The 17,719-nt window shown below is 48.5% G+C and overlaps 1 pseudogene; it reads right to left on the bottom strand.

Annotated features, from left to right (window-relative positions):
• Positions 1-2,112: 2,112 nt before the first annotated feature.
• On the bottom strand, positions 2,113-2,266 carry LOC144820911 (5.8S ribosomal RNA; annotated as a pseudogene).
• Between the last annotated feature and the right edge of the window lie 15,453 nt (positions 2,267-17,719).

The raw sequence follows: 17,719 nt of genomic DNA, 5'->3' as shown, positions 1-17,719 counted from the left end.
TAAAGGAGCAAACCAAAGAGGTAACAGTGGTAGCAAAACCAGTATATAGCAAAGAGTGAACCGATAACGCCCGCAAAATGCGTGAGGAATAGCAGGGCGTCGCGTTCACTGAAAACGAAGCGGAAAAGAATACCGCCTTCACAACCAGACACCACACGCACACTCACAGGGCAGAAAAGCGAGCAGCAGAGGGTCAGGAGAGTCTGGTATCAGGCGACTAGAAGACAGAGCCCAGCAGAGCTCTAGACGGCAGCACAACAACTCGAACAGGAACCAGGAAGTGGGAAGGGGGCGTGGTCACAGAAAGTAAGCCAAGCAATGATGGGAGGGCCCAGCTCCTCCTTATCCCCCTTAGGGAGCGTCAGGAAAGTACGGGTTTAGGCGCTAAGGGGTCAAATACAAATGCACAAACCGGAATGACGCACACTTGCCAATGTTAATTCCTAACATTCATCTTCCCTCCCCCCGCCTTGTAGGTGTGAGTCTGTCTCTCAGCGCCGGGACGCCCCATTGCTGGGGTAGCTGTTGCGCTTCACCAAACCTAGAAATTAGAAATTAAAATTAGGGACCTCCACCAGAGTTTCTCTGGCTTCGCCCTGCCCAGGCATAGTAGACTATCTTTCGGGTCCTATCATGCACACTCATGCTCCACCTTCCCGACGGAGTGGGCAAGATGGGCCAGTGGCGTGCCCGCCACTGGAAGCGTGGCATGATCCTACCTCAGCTGGAAAGTGCTGGCCCTCATCTTTTTTGCACCACAGGGTTTCGCTCGACCGTCCAACTCATGCACGTGTTAGACTCCTTGGTCCTTATTTCAAGACCGATCGGGTGGGTAACCAACATCGCTGTAGAACACTGGCACCTGGCATGGGCCTCCTCACTCGGCAGTGCGATGTGGTCGGGCTGCACTGAGAACAGTCTGCCCCAGTTAACAGTCGGGCCGGGAGCAGGGGGCCCAGTCCCCTTTCTCGCCCCTGGGTGCCCCTAGGGGAGGACTTAGGCAGGTGCCCGGGGGAGGGCGCAGAGGCAGTCGAATCTCCCTTGGCCCCATGGACACGGCAAAGCGGCTGACATGGGGGCAGTAACATGCTCTGCCAGAGCAGAGGGTCACCTGCCACCCCAAAGACTTTCCAGCCGACCTGGAGACGATTGCGACACATCACCATGGAGGAAATGCACCGTGTGGGGGCGGGTTAAGGCCTGAGCACCGGTCCTGTGGAGGGGATCCGGAACTCCCGGGCCACTGACCTTCCTGCCATGTTGAATCCTCTGGGCGGATGGCAAGGACCATACCTATTTACCTCTCAACGGTCTCACACCCTATTGAACTCTCTCTTCAAAGTTCTTTTCAACTTTCCCATACGGTACTTGTTGCCTATCAGTCTTGCACCCGTATTTAGCCTTAGATGGAGTTTACCACCCACTTTGAGCTGCATTCCCAAGCAACCAGACTCTGAGAAGACCGAATCCCGATGTGCTGGGTCCCGGTTCTGGCCTAACACCGTCCGCGAGCTGATCCTCAATCAGAAGGACTTGAGCTCCCTGAGCGACGCCGGGGAGTTGGTCTTCTGTATGCAACATTTCCCATTTTCCGTGGGGATTCGGCGCTGGGCTCTTCCCTTTTTACTCGCCATTACAGGGGGATTCCTGGTTAGTGTATTTTCCTTAGTATCATGCTTAAATTCAGCAGGTCGCCATGTCTGATCTAAGGTCGTAGTCTGAAAAAAAAAGCTGAAGCATTGGGGAGAGCTGCAGGGGAGGCCAGGCCCTTGCAGGAGCAAGGAGGGATCTGGAGAAAGTTCGTCATGCCCGAGAAGCCGGTCGGGGAGGTGGGCTCCTGAGGCACATGCGTGTGGGCAGCCGGTGGGACATGACAGACAGCCTAGTGTGACATGCAGCCAGGCATCCCGGGACAGGCCCAGGGCAGATCAGACCCCGGACCCCGCCTCCGCGCTGAGGCGAGGTTGCAGGGCTTGGCACGCCGGGGTGTGTACCTCCATGGCAGGTACCGGTGAGTGACCCTGCCATGTGCAATTGGGGGGGTCCCGCCTTGTAGGGGGACAAAGGGCAGTGGCGCATCCTGGGAAAGCCCCAGGGTGATTGACAGTTGAGTGACTCTCAGACAGGCGTAGACCTGGGAGAAACCCAGGGCGAATAGGTGCGTTTGAAGTGGCGATGATAAATGTGTTCTGCAATTCACACTAATTCTTGCAGCCAGCTGCATTCTTCATCAACACACAAGCCGAATGATCCACCGCCAAGAGTCACAGGCAACTTTTTGAAAATGTTCACCCACCTGTGGGCGCAGGGGAGGTGGGAGGAAGGCAAGGCGGTCCATCCACCACCCGATGCAGTGAGCTAGCTGGGACGCCGCGTTAAAGGCTTCCCTTCTGGGAGCCAGACTGCACCGTTGGGAGAAATTTTTTTACCAGGCGCTCAGCCCTGGAGTTCCCCTCACCCACCCATCCACGGGTGAGGAAGGGGGCTCCAGGTGCGACAGGAGCAGGCAGCCCCACAGCCGCTGGTCCCTCCCGGTTTAACCATGAGGGACCGCGCAAGTCTTCAAATCCCTCGGCCCAGCTGCATCAGACCGGGTCGAACAGGGTACCTGGTAATGAGGGAGGATCACACCACCTGCACATCAGCCATCAGTCACCGGGCGTTGCCAGAGCCATGCCAGAGGGTTGTTGATTATCAGCCCACCCCGCCCTCGCCCGGGTCGGGGACAATGGAATGGAAGAGCCAGGTGGCTCCCCATCCCACACTCCTCATGGGAGGAGCTGGGGTCCCCTCGCAGGCCCTTGGCCCCTTCTCTTCCAGGCCACCCTGTCACGTGAGAAGGGCCCTTCCTTGGTCGCCCTGATCCCGGTTGGGCCGGAACTTGGGCAAGGGAGGGCCCAGCCGGCGGCAGGGCTTTTTGAGGGGGGATGGTACCAGTCCAGGGATGCACTCTCATTAAGTTTCCCCCCACTCCGGGGTTCGTGCCGGGTGAGCTTAGGTTCTGCTCCGGGAGGGCCTACTGCCATGCCCATCCCAGAGAGGGAAAGGGAATGCGGCCGCCCCCTGTGCCTGTTCCCTCACACATCGGTCAGGTACTCCCCAGTGGAAGAGGTCACCCGAAGGCCCAGTTTTTACCCGAAGGCCCCATGCAGCCACAGACCGGTCTGCCGTCCGGGGCACACTAGGGCAGGGCCAGGCCCTCTTCCTACGGTGTGTGCTTGCAGGAGACAGCCAAGGGCTTCGAGTTGGTGCCATCGGATCACCCGACCCGCTACGCAGTTAATGATCCTTCAGCAGGTTCAATTTGTCAATCCTTTCTGTGTCCGGAGTGGGTGAGGTTTCCTATGTTGAGTCAAATTAGGCCACAGGCTCCACTCCTAGTGGTGCCCTTCTGTCAAATCCCTAAAGTTTCAGCTGTGCAACAATACTCCCCCGGAACCCAAAGACTTTGGTTTCCCAGAAGCTGATCGGCGGGTCATGGGAATAACGCCGCCGAATCGCTAGTCGGCATCGTTTATGGTTGAAACTACGACGGTATCTGATCGTCTTCGAACCTCCTACTTTCGTTTTTGCTCAATCAAAACATTCTTGGCAAATGCTTTCGCTTTGGTTCGTCTTAGGCCGGTCTAAGCATTTCACATCTAGCAGCACATTATGAATGCCCCCGGCCATTCCTATCATGGCCCCAGTTCCGAAAACCAACAATATAGAACCGGAGTCATAGTCCATTATTCCTAGCTGAAGTATTCAGGCAATAGACCTGCTTTAAACACTCAAATGTTTTCAAAGTTAATGCTTCGGACCCCCAGGACACTCTGTCAAGTGCTTCAAGGGGGTCCAGAGAGGCAGGTGCTGGGACAGGCGGTAGGTCGCCTCGTGGCAGACCGCCAGCTGGATCCCAAGAACCAAATAGAAGCTTTTTAACTGCAGCATCTTTAATATATGCTACTGGAGCAGGAATTACCACAGCTGCTGGCTCCAGACTTGCCCTCCAAAGGATCCTCGTTAAAGGATTGAAGGTGTACTCATTCCAATTACAGGGCCTCGAAAGAATCTTGTATTGTTATTTTTCATCACTACCTCCCCGAGTCGGGAGTGGGTAATTTGGCCTCCTGCTGCCTTCCTTGGATGTGGTAGCTGTTTCTCAGGCTCCCTCTCTGGAATCGAACCCTGATTCCCCGTTACCCGTGGTCACCATGGTAGGCACAGAAAGTACCATTGAAAGTTGATAGGGCACTCTGTGAATTGAAAAAACTACTCAAGACATAGCTGTTCAATTTACCAGGGCGTCAAATCAGCTAGCAACTCTAGCTCCTTGATACCCTCACAAGCAATTTCCAATAGGATTACCAAACAGTTAAAAGTCAAAAACACAATGGGATGAAAATCTAACTCCAATTTCTAAAATATAGAAAGAAATGTAATGTACAAAATGAGAAAAAATTGACTAATGTCCAATAAGGGGAAAGGGAGATACGATTTTTAGAAATAATTAGTAGAAAATTGCTCCAAAAAGTGCAAAGTGGTAATTGTGGTCAGTGGTCACATGAGACTGAAAGTACCTAGGTATGATTTAAGGCCAACTATAAAGTAGATTACTTCGGAGCCGCGTTGAGGGGAAGGCAGCCTATTGAGTCTTGCTGAAACCGTTGCCGCATTGAGCCGGAAGACAACCCCCAATATCACGCAGGGCTCATGAGGCCATCCTGCCTTAGCATATAAGTCTTGTTCTAATATCGCCAATTGGGCGCAACAGACTATTATAATATAAACACTATTAGGAACATTACACTTATATTTTTTTATATAGAATTTTTGTAGAATTCACTTTGACATCTACACTACATGTGAGTAAGGTGGGGAGAGTTGTGCATTCCCTCATCCTGAAGAAGGAGTTCTTACACTCCGAAACATGTCATGTCGACGCACTTTCTAAAAAGACTTGTCAAGCAGGATATAACAGCCCTGAGCAACAGGGTGCCAACAGTTCCCACTCTACATATTATGAGGAGTGGATTTCAGAAGAGTAGTTTCTGTAAATTCAGGTCAACCTATTCGGTGGTCCTAGGAGGAATTTCACTTATCCTTCACACCTAGTTACCACCTTATTTATGCCAAGTTCAGGAAGGGAAAAGCAAGAGAGCAAATGCGAAATAGTCTACTGGAACGTTAGACTGGAAAAAGGTGACTTTGAAAAAGTTACTTGTTCTTCGTATTTATTGTTAATTTGAATTGGAATTTAGTAAATATTAAAAATTGTTGTTTATTTTAAGCTGTATTCTGATTCAGGGGAAAAATAGACCTGCTATTGTGATTATAGCTTTTAGGGGCTTCTCAGTGAAGGGACATTGTAACAATAATGTTATACATGTACCACTTTCAAATACAGGGCACACTACCTTGTGAGCTACAAGGCTTCCACAGGGTGACTTATTGATACTTAGAGGGTGTTTTTTTTTCCTATTAAAAATTGTTATTTTACCAGGTCACACTGCAGGTTTTACACTGCTTTAGCCAGGCTACAATGGTATGCTTGAAGCCATGTTTCATTTGTAACACCAGTAGATGGCACACTATATGTTGCAGTCTACAGTTGACATCTAAAGTTTCATCCCATGGGTTTATTTCCGCACCAAATACCAAAGCCTTAGAGAAAAAGAAAATACAGCAAGCAGGGATCCGCCAATATCTACATGTTTTAATGGTCAGAACACATACTCTAGGCAATGAACAGCAGTGCCTTAGTATGTAAAGTCTTAAAACACAGCAAGGATAATCCGCAAAAAATTGTGACCAGACTTTACTGTCCCTAACCTAAACAATTCTGAAAAGACCAACCTCCTAGCTACTACCAGAAAGAAGAAAACAGGACCTTCTCTGGCACAACACCCACCTCACAAACATCCCCATGTGCAAAGCGTGCACTGACGTGAACCCCATGAGAGTCAGATTCAAAATCTATTTTCAACCCAATCCGCTGTCTTTCCTAGTCCTCCGTACTAATACAGTGGAATGGCTACTCAACACCCATCAATCATAGAACCTTTTCCTTCTTCAATTTAGAATACCTCTAAGCAAGACTATTACCCCTTCTAATAGAATCAAACCACATTCCAGCCTATTCTATGATGTAATGTATTTGTTTGCACAAATGCATGCCATGGCTAGATGTGATCACTATAATCATTGACTGAAGCCCCACTGTTGTAATAATTTCTCCTCACTGCAATGCACAAATTCCGTCCAATAGCAAGGTGCCTGAAGCTCCTTGAGATGAATATTTATGTGTGAATGAGTGATTTGTATAGAGCAAACCTAATCAAAAGAGAGCAGAGAACTGTATAGGGTCCAATGCAAACATACAGTCCATGAGGGAAGGAAGCTGTATTCCCGCGGCATAGATGTACTGTTGATACTTTGTGATGCAGGATTCTTTAAAGATACATGTCTCCAATTATTTTCTAAATTGGAGCAGTTTTTGGATTTTCTTTTGGTAGTCATCTGGTGTTGTCCACCCTGGTGATAATGGCTGCAGGTTACTCCAAGGTTGTTTTTTGCACCACGAGGCTTCACAGAAAATTTTAATAAAATATCGTGTCATATGGAGCTGACCTCAAGGCACTGGCTCAGCTTCTGTTTGGCCTCAGATGTCATCAATCTGCAGGCTGTCACAATGGCACATTGTTATTGCTTTAAGGACGCTTACAGTCTACCAGAAGACAAATATTTGATGTTCTCTTTCTACAGATAGACTTAGGTAATGTTTGCCCAATAGATCAGTAATCAGGGCACTCTAAACAGGTCAGGATTGGGAATTGACTCCCTAGATAGCGAATGCTCATATGATACCAAGATTGGAGTGCCGAGGTACAAGTAGTTTTAAAACAGTTCTAGCTATTAATGAATATGACAACTCTGCTCCCTCAGGAACCATGATGACAGATCTATAATCATTCAATCACACACTCATGCTCTCTTGTTCTCAGAGAAATATGCTCAGAATACACCTAGTAGTATTAGGACAGCGAACAAGAAAAAAAGTTCCATCATGCTGAAACAACGTATATATGCAAGTATATGAATTACTTTACCAATCTGGCATAATGCTAGTATGTAGACCCTAACTTACATGTATAGGGTGTATGTGTATGTTCTGCAAAGAATCCCCTTACTGGATGATCCAACCTCATCACCTGGTGGGTGAGAGTGTAGTACTCCATCACGGCCATGAACTCGCAAAGATGCATGTCAGCTGCTGGGCAAAGCATCAGCCTGTAGAGACCTCTAGATGTCAGCAGTAGTGTCTCTTATGGCTACACCCGGAAACAGACGTTTATTCATAGAAAACTGCATCCTTGCCTTGGGTTGATATTGTCCTCATGCAAGAAAGGAAGAATGGAGAGATGGCGACCATTAGCTTTGTGTCCAGGTCTCTATCACCAACAGAACAGAAATTCAGTGTGATTGAAAAGAAAATGCTAGCAGTGGTATGGGCCATGGGGAAATTCCGCCAATTCATCTGGGGCACGAGGTTCCAGCTCAAAACAGACCACAAGCCCCTGGTCAAAGTACTCACATACAGAGGTCATGCAAGTGCTACACCTCACATCGCCAAGATGACTCTGAAATTGTTAGACTACAGATATGATGTCGAGTACATCCCAGGAACTAAGAATAAGGTAGCTGATTACCTCAGCTGAGCATTAGTGATGGAGGAAGCACTGATTAACACAGTGGTCACAAGATCGCATGTCTAAATGCAACAAGGTATTGCAGTGGTCCTGTGAAGAAAGATCGAGGGCACGAGAGAGCCAAAGCTCACATACAGGCAGAGTAGCATCGAGTGGAGGAGAAGAAGACTCAGGAGTAGAAGGAAGGAGAGTTGAGCATGAGGAAGGAGATAACCCCATCGCAGAAGTACAGGGGGAAAAGACGTGTGAGACTCCTGAGAGAGAGAATCCTAGAGGATCGGAAAGGAGACAGGCAAGCACGGCTGAGAGCAGCTCAGAGAGTTTCACCTCCACTCCGGTAGGACGTACACGGGCAGGGAGAACAGTAGTAAGGCCTGCCAAACACAGAGACTATTAACAGGGTGAAGGGAAGTAACATTAACCTGGGAGAGACTTCTTATGTTTTGTTATTGGTTATATAAAGAAGGGTTACATATAGCGTCACACTCTAGTCGTCGCGCTGCTACGCGATGAAGTAGGGCGCAGCCGCCATTTTGTAGGAGCATTCAGCGCCGATGGCCGAGCGTTCCGGACGTATTCCTGGCGCTCTCCTGTATTATTGTAATAAAGTACTTATCATCCTCCATAGCGTACTTACCTCTTTTGGGTGGGGTAACCACATCATTACACACATGTGTCCTGTGCCGTGTGTGCACTTTAATGAGTGATTGCTGCAGGGGCTTATGGGAGCTGGAGTCTCCCCGGCGGCTCATAGCGGCTTTCCTCAAGTGGAATCCAGGCACACAGTGGCAGTCAGAGGAGCAGGCCCATGATTCTATGGTACTTTTGGGGAGATAACTGCATTCCACGAACAGGGTTACAAGTTGCCAGTGAATGACACTTGGATCATTCTGGGTCTCCATTAAGCATGGGCGTAAAATCCGCTCCGCTCGCGGATTTTTCGGATTTTCGGCAAATCCGCAATCCGCGAACGCTCGCGAATTTGTCGAAAATCCGTGAATCCGCTCGCGGCGGATTTTTTGCTTGGTTGCGGCGCGCGGCGTGGTGCACGGCGTTCACTTTCCGTCATTTTAGCGTTTGCCGAGTTATTTTTCTTTGCGAGTGACGCGCCATTTTAGATCTTGCTGCGTGTTCCCGCGGGAGTTTGTCGCCCGCGAATACGTACTCGCGGCTTGCCACCTTGCACAGCACACCTCGCGAGAGTTCGCAATTGCGAACACGTAGTTGCGGCGGAAAGGAACAATCTCGCACTTGCGAAATAGAGATTTTGCAATTTCGCACAAGAAAATCACCAGCAAAAAGGATAAACCTTCAGAAAATTATGATTTTTATCAGAATCACTCCTCAGGTTGACATTTGCATGGCCTTTTTTTTTTGCAAGGAGTCCATTTTGGGGAGGGGGAGGAAGGAAGTGCCCCACAGTCTCCAACTTCCTGTTCCTGTCCAGCAGGCTCCTCCCAGTGCTTTGTCCATCTCCTGGTCACTTTCATTTGGATCTGGAGCTGGAAGGATTACTTTTTGTGGGTGCTGCTGGATATTTGGATTTGAGGCCTTTTTGACTGTCTTTGGATCACTTTTGGATTAGAAATCAACTTTCACAAGTAAGTTTGTTTGGGGCATTACAGTTGCTGCAAGTAAAATTTTGGAACTTTTTCAGAACATTACATAAATTATATTGTGGGTAGCCACAGTATCCAGTAGGACCAGGGTTGGTTAGGGGTGCATGATACAACTGTTTTGTTGAATTTAAACACCATTTAGGCCATGGATGGGCTGGGATTGTGCTGATTTTTGTCCTTTTTTTGGGACTGCTGGTGGGGCCCTTTGCCCAGGGGTGGTGAGTGTTGCATGGGCCTAGTCTTTCTGTGGGGTGTCTTCTTGAATTTAAACATAATTCATGTCATGGATTGGCTGGGATTGTGCTTATTTTATTGTTTTTTGTCGTTTTTGGGGGGCTGCTGGTGTGGCCTTTTGCCCAGGGGTGGTGGGTGGTGCATGGACTGAGTGTGCCTGTGGTGTGGTCTCACTCTCTTTAATGTAAACATCATGGATGGCATTGGATTGTGGTGATTTCTGGCTGTTTTTCTGTTTTTTGGGGGTGTACTGTTGATGTGGACTGGCCATGTGGGTGGTGGTGGTGGGTGGCCATCTTGAGTGCTGGCTGCTACAGGCAACATGTGCTTGGGGTGTAAGGGGCCATTTTGAGGAGAGGCAGTGTCTGAGGCCTGCACTTATTTTGCCTACTTTTCATCCATTATGCCCAGGGGTAGTGAGTGTTGCATGGGCCTAGTGTGTTTTTGAGGGGTGTCTTCTTGAATTTAAACACCATTGAGGCCATGGATGGGCTGGGATTGTGCTGATTTTATTGTTTTTTGTCGTTTTTTTGGGCCTGCTGGTGGGGCCCTTTGCCCAGGGGTGGTGAGTGTTGCATGGGCCTAGTCTTTCTGTGGGGTGTCTTCTTGAATTTAAACATAATAGAGGCCATGGATGGGCTGGGATTGTGCTTATTTTATTGTTTTTTGTCGTTTTTGGGGGGCTGCTGGTGTGGCCTTTTGCCCAGGGGTGGTGGGTGGTGCATGGACTGAGTGTGCCTGTGGTGTGGTCTCACTCTCTTTAATGTAAACATCATGGATGGCATTGGATTGTGGTGATTTCTGGCTGTTTGTCTGTTTTTTGGGGGTGTACTGTTGATGTGGACTGGTCATGTGGGTGGTGGTGGTGGCCATCTTGAGTGCTGGCTGCTACAGGCAACATGTGCTTGGGGTGTAAGAAGGGGCCATTTTGAGGAGAGGCAGTGTCTGAGGCCTGCACTTATTTTGCCTACTTTTCATCCATTATGCCCAGGGGTAGTGAGTGTTGCATGGGCCTAGTGTTTCTGAGGGGTGTCTTCTTGAATTTAAACACCATTGAGGCCATGGATGGGCTGGGATTGTGCTGATTTTATTGTTTTTTGTCGTTTTTTTGGGCCTGCTGGTGGGGCCCTTTGCCCAGGGGTGGTGAGTGTTGCATGGGCCTAGTCTTTCTGTGGGGTGTCTTCTTGAATTTAAACATAATAGAGGCCATGGATGGGCTGGGATTGTGCTTATTTTATTGTTTTTTGTCGTTTTTGGGGGGCTGCTGGTGTGGCCTTTTGCCCAGGGGTGGTGGGTGGTGCATGGACTGAGTGTGCCTGTGGTGTGGTCTACTCTCACTCTCTTTAATGTAAACATCATGGATGGCGTTGGATTGTGGTGATTTCTGGCTGTTTTTCTGTTTTTTGGGGGTGTACTGTTGATGTGGACTGGCCATGTGGGTGGTGGTGGTGGCCATCTTGAGTGCTGGCTGGTACAGGCAACATGTGCCTGGGGTGTAAGGGGCCATTTTGAGGAGAGGCAGTGTCTGAGGCCTGCACTTATTTTGCCTACTTTTCATCCATTATGCCCAGGGGTAGTGAGTGTTGCATGGGCCTAGTGTTTCTGAGGGGTGTCTTCTTGAATTTAAACACCATTGAGGCCATGGATGGGCTGGGATTGTGCTGATTTTATTGTTTTTTGTCGTTTTTTTGGGCCTGCTGGTGGGGCCCTTTGCCCAGGGGTGGTGAGTGTTGCATGGGCCTAGTCTTTCTGTGGGGTGTCTTCTTGAATTTAAACATAATTGAGGCCATGGATGGGCTGGGATTGGGCTTATTTTATTGTTTTTTGTCGTTTTTGGGGGGCTGCTGGTGTGGCCTTTTGCCCAGGGGTGGTGGGTGGTGCATGGACTGAGTGTGCCTGTGGTGTGGTCTCACTCTCTTTAATGTAAACATCATGGATGGCGTTGGATTGTGGTGATTTCTGGCTGTTTTTCTGTTTTTTGGGGGTGTACTGTTGATGTGGACTGGCCATGTGGGTGGTGGTGGTGGCCATCTTGAGTGCTGGCTGGTACAGGCAACATGTGCCTGGGGTGTAAGGGGCCATTTTGAGGAGAGGCAGTGTCTGAGGCCTGCACTTATTTTGCCTACTTTTCATCCATTATGCCCAGGGGTAGTGAGTGTTGCATACTTGCATGTCCGTAGTCTTTCTGTGGGGTGTCTTCAATGTAAACATCAAGGATGGCATGGGATTGTGCTCATTTTTCTGTGTTTTGTCGAATTTTTGGGGTGTATAACTGAACTGATGTTCCTCTGTCTTCCATTGCTTTTAGGTGCACAAGAAGACTCAAGAGAACCACCAGTGCCAGGAAGAAGTCCTGCAGCGGTGTGTGCAGCATAACGTCACGCGACGTCACGTCTGGACACAGAACCCTCTGCAACTCGTGCAACTGCTGCCTGCTGACCTGCTCTGAAGAGGATGGCCCCAAAAAAAGTAACCCGTAGCTCCTCTAGCAAGAAAGGTGCCAGTAAGGAGCAGAAGAAGCAAGTTACCAAGGAGACTGGTGTGCCGCCCGCCCCTTTTTTTGGGAGTAAAAAAAAAAGTATGCCTGCAGCAGCAGCAGCGGGATCTGCTGGGGACCAAGCTGGCAGCACCCCCCCCGCTCCATTGGGCTCAGTGCCACCACCACCACCACGCCAACTTAAGTCCAAGCCCTTGAGTGCTGCAGAGGCAGCCAGTATAGTTGTTCAATCACCATCGACCAGTGATGTTGGCTCATCGCAAGAAAGCAGCAGCAATGTCCCTCAATCAACACAGGTTGTTGTAGCTCATCTGACGAGTGTTGAACAACCACAGCCGCAACAACAATCACATGTGCAAGTACAAGCCCAAGTACATGTGGAAGGAGAGGCAGCGCAAGGAGATGCGCAAGCAGAGGTGCATGGAGGGTCACAAGTGCCCACAATAGTTGTTCCTCCCGAAGTAGGGGCACATCAGGAAATCGACAATCAAGGCGAGGTATCATTTGAGGAAGCCACTCCTCCTGCTGATCCTTCATTGTCTTCCACAACCCTAGCAAGGAAGAGATCAAGGGTGGTGTCTACATCCTCTTCAAGCACACCTCCTTCTGATGATACGGATCAAACGTGGGAACCAGCACCACAGCCGTCTGAGAGTGAGGCACACCATGATCCAACAAAGGTACTTAAGCGTAAAAGGAAGCTCGTCCAAAGTCTCAGACTTATGGAGTGTGATGAGGCTCAACAAGAAGTGGCGGATACTGCTGCTGATGAAGACTCTGCCAACGACGACCCAGTCATCATAAAGGTCACTGCAGCCCCAGCGGGCATGCAGCAAACAGACATTTTGACCTTAGCCCGAAGAGCTGCTGCGCGTGATGATGATGATGATGATGTTGTCGATGAGGAGGCAGTGGAAACACCACAATCATTGGAGTTAAGTAGTACACCAACTCGTCCCGCTTCCATATTTCTTTCTGGCAAGAAGAGACCTCCGTCAACCTCGACCTTAATTAGTGGCGGTGAAAGTGGAAAACGTACAAAAGTTGGGCAATCCAGATCCTCCACTTCATCTGGCATTAGCTTCATGACCACCACCACCAGTATCGCCGCCTCCTCCAGGTCCCACAGACACTTCAAGTCCCCAGTTTGGGACTTCTTTACTGTTTGTCCCAAAAATCCAAAGTTTGCCATTTGTACCCTTTGTAAGCTTGCAGTTAGTCGTGGTAAGTCAGGTACCAACTATGGTACCGGCGGCCAGAGTGGTCATCTTGAGAGAAAGCACGCTGTCAAATGGTTTGCGCACCTAGCTGCGATCAAGAAAGGCCAAAATCAAGGAAACGTTGATGTTTCATCTGATGTTGACGAGCAGGAAGAAGACGTGTCAAACACTTCCCTTACACCCAGTACCCCTGTCAGCAGCACACCCAATGTGAGGCACACTAAGAGTGTTGGAGCGAGTGAGACACCAACGCACAAAAGTTCACCAGCGAGCAAAATTGGGTCAACGAAGTCATTATCAGCCCGTAAATGCTTGGTCCAGGCCAACATTAGAACAATGCTTACTTCAGACGTGCCATATGAACGCAACCACCCACTGACGCGTCTGTATAACACTAAGCTGGCTAAAATGCTAGCTGTGGACCTTCTACCTTTTTCTTTTGTAGAAGCGGTAGGTTTTCTTGAATTAGTTGCAACGCTCTGCCCTAAATGGAAGGTTCCGAGCCGGTTCTTTTTTGCCAGAGTTGCGGTTCCAGCACTACATGAAGATGTGCTGCAGGCGATTGGGGCAGCTTTGCAGAAGAGTGCTGTTCACACAATACATCTGACAACAGACATGTGGACCAGTGGCCCAGGCGATGATTACATGTGCATCACTGCACACTGGGTCTCTTTTTCAGGTGTTAAAGCAAAGCTAAACGCAGGTGTTGACCCGGACCAAGTTTTCAAAGCTGCTCGGAAACATGCAACACTAGCCATGTTTGGCTTGGAGAAAAGTCACACAGCAGAAAACCTTTTGGAAGAGTTTGACAAAAAGGTCTTGACAATGCTATCCCCCCTAAAACGCAAGATTGGTTATGTTTCCACGGATAATGGCGCCAATGTAGTCAAGGCCATGTTCCTTGGTGACCATGTTAGAGTGCCGTGTTTGGCGCACTGTATCAACCTGGTAGTTCAAAAATTCTTGAGTGATAAAGAGAGTCCAGCGTTCGAGGTAATGGCCACCTGCCGCAAAATGTGCAACCATTTCAGCCATTCTTTTAAGGCCCGGAAGCATCTGCGGAGACTGCTACTTCAACGTGGAATGCCAGTGAAAGCACTCATCCAGGAGGTGGCAACACGTTGGAACTCAACCTTCTACATGCTTGAGCATCTGCATGAGCAGTATACGGTACTCGATCACTATTTCTTGACAGAGGCTACATCTCAGAAGGAGGACCTGCGGATGAGTAAGGCGCAATGGGACATAGTTAAAAGCCTGACAGACATGCTTCGTCCTTTTGAGTTCTTCACGCGTGCAGTCAGCCAGGAGGACTGTAATTTGGGAAAAGCTATCCCATTGTTGTGCATACTGGAGCACCAACTGATGGCGGTTTCTTCTGAGTTTGAAAAAGATGAAAAAAAAAAAAACCATTTCATTTTGTCTGAGAAATTATTACATCGCCTACGTGGTGATGAACGTCTTCAAAACATCAACTCAGATCAGCATTACATTTGTGCTACTATTCTGGATCCACGCTACAAAAAGGCGCTGGCAGACAACGCATTCTTTCCTTTCGCTGATGCAGATGTTCAAAAGTACAAACATTGGTTAGCCTGGTCAGCCAAGAGGTTTGAAAAAGAACGGCAGGTTATTGAAGGAGAAGCCAGTACATCAGCATCAGCATCAGCAGGCCATCCGCAGTCACAAGAATCCACTTCTGCACCTGTGGCTGGGGCACAAGTGACCTCTCAGCCGTTAAAGACACCGGCAACTGGATCATCTGCACCACACACAATGACAACACTAACAGTGGCTGGGGAGGAGGATTGGCTAAGTTTGATGGGGTATGGTTCTCGAAAAAATGTCACAGGCACAGCAAAAAGTAAGCAAAGTGGAGGAACAGTTGATGACCTTGAGTCGATGGTGCAGGACTATCTGAATGACTCAACAGAGGTCTTCCTTAATGATGAGCCATTGCAGTATTGGCATGGCAAAAAACAATTGTGGCCACAGCTCTTCAACCTGGCTATAAACTATTTGTCTTGCCCACTCGCAAGTGTGTCTTCTGAACGTGTTTTCAGTGCTGCTGGTGGCATTGTAACTCCCAAACGGAGCCGCCTCTCGCCCAAAAATGTGGAGCGGCTGACAATGATCAAGATGAATCAGCACCTCATACCACCAGATTACAAAGTACGAGAAAGCACGCCGCATGAAGACGAGGAGGACAGCAACGTAGATGAGGGGATTTTTTCTCTGTTCGGTGCCACTGACCTCATCCAGCCTGAATTCGCAGAGTATGATGACGAAATCTTGTTCTTATTCCCTGACACCGAGCCCTGAAAATGAGACAATCAATCAAGAACTTTCTTTTTCGTCCTTATTCACTTTTATTCCTGTGTGCTTTGTGTCTCTCTTTCTTTGTTTTGCACAGTTAATTTAATTCAAACTTTAATCACCTAATCCCAAAAACAAGACCATCATCAGAACTGTCTTCACTTGTTTGCTTATTGATTTGAAGGTGCCGCAGTCTACATTCCTCAGGTTCACAAGTTCTGAAGAACATGCTCCTCTATCCTCCTCCTCCAGACTGCGATTTCCCTCCAAGCAGAGTGCTGGATTACGCACAATGAAGAAAGACTCAGCACTTGTGGGGGTGTTGTACTTCTTTGCGGGTGAGTTGACGGTTTTGGGCCCATTGCTGTGAAGCTCTAATAATGGACAAAAGTGTTTTGGACCAAATATGAGGTGGAAATTTCTTGCCGTTTTTGCTGACTTGCTTGCCTTTGAGGTGCTCTTTGGCGGGGTTCCGGGGGTTTGTGTGTAATTTTTGGTGTCTGTCGAAGCACTGCTGCGACAGTCTAATCTTGATTGCATTTGCTTTTCAGGAAATCCGTGGTGGAAAACAGGAGTTATGATGATTGATGATGATGACCTAGCTGAACAGCGCCGCATTTGGAACGAAGGCCGAGAGATATTGTAAGTATGAGATTTAGCTTTTTCGCTGTTTGGGGGTGTTGTCGGGTGTTTTTTTGCGGGTGGGTTGGCGCCGGCGGGTCTTGCCTGGGGCATTCCTGGGAAGGTCTAATACCGGATAGAAGTGTTTTGGACAAAATCCATAAGGAACAGCCTTTTTTTTGCCATTTCTTCAGACATCTTGCTCAATGTAGCGTTTTGGGGGGCTTCCTGCTGTTCGTGGGTGGGTTGCGGCCGGGGTCTCTGTCGAAGCACTGCTGCGACAGTCTAATCTTGATTGCATTTGCTTTTCAGGAAATCCGTGGTGGAAAACAGGAGTTATGATGATTGATGATGATGACGACCTAGCTGCACAGCGCCGCGTTTGGACCGAAGGCCGAGAGACATTGTAAGTATGAGATTTAGCTTTTTCGCTGTTTGGGGGTGTTGTGTCGGGTGTTTTTTTGCGGGTGGGTTGGCGGGTCTTGCCTGGGGCATTCCTGGGAAGGTCTAATACCGGATACAAGTGTTTTGGACAAAATCCATAAGGAACAGCCTTTTTTTTGCCATTTCTTCAGACATCTTGCTCAATGTAGCGTTTTGGGGGGCTTCCTGCTGTTCGTGGGTGGGTTGCGGCCGGGGTCTCTGTCGAAGCACTGCTGCGACAGTCTAATCTTGATTGCATTTGCTTTTCAGGAAATCCGTGGTGGAAAACAGGAGTTATGATGATTGATGATGATGACGACCTAGCTGCACAGCGCCGCGTTTGGACCGAAGGCCGAGAGACATTGTAAGTATGAGATTTAGCTTTTTCGCTGTTTGGTGGTGTTGTGTCGGGTGTTTTTTTGCGGGTGGGTTGGCGGGTCTTGCCTGGGGCATTCCTGGGAAGGTCTAATACCGGCTAGAAGTTTGTTGGACAAAATCCATAAGGAAACACCAGTTTTGGCACTTTTTGTAAGTTAGGGTTCGTTAGGGTTAGCCCTAGCAGCAGGATTGCATGTGTTTAGGGGGGTTCTATTGCAACGCGGTTCTGTTGTTGTAGAGCACTGTTGGAGCGATGCTGGCTATGGATACTTTTGCTTGCAGGCAAGTGGTTTGAATACAATCCACGGTCTGTATTTGGGCCTACTGTTACTTTCAAAGTACGTTTTGTAACCATTTTTCTGCTAGGCATCGTTTTTGGAGATATGATTGGGTTCTTCTACATTTTTGCGACTGGCTTTAGTAAGGGTCTTGGTGGGAGCATTGCTGGGAAGGTCAAATTTTGTTCTAAAACACAGTAGTACACCCACCTTGAGGGGAAAGATCCGCTATAATATTTTGGCCATACTTATTGATCCTTAAAAAGGTGACTCAGACAGAGCACGCAATTTCAAAAATATTGTACTGTCTATTAGGGAAATCAAAGTGTCACTTTTTGAACAACACAGCGTACATACCTTTTATTTATTTATCAGTGGTATTGTAATAGCACTTCCTGTTTTCCGTTCAATAATTACAGGCCGGGTTTCAGTCAACATCCGC

The sequence above is a fragment of the Lissotriton helveticus genome, chromosome 2_1 (assembly GCF_964261635.1).
Source record: "Lissotriton helveticus chromosome 2_1, aLisHel1.1, whole genome shotgun sequence".
Taxonomy (NCBI): domain Eukaryota; kingdom Metazoa; phylum Chordata; class Amphibia; order Caudata; family Salamandridae; genus Lissotriton; species Lissotriton helveticus.
This window is presented reverse-complemented; position numbering and strand designations above follow the sequence as displayed.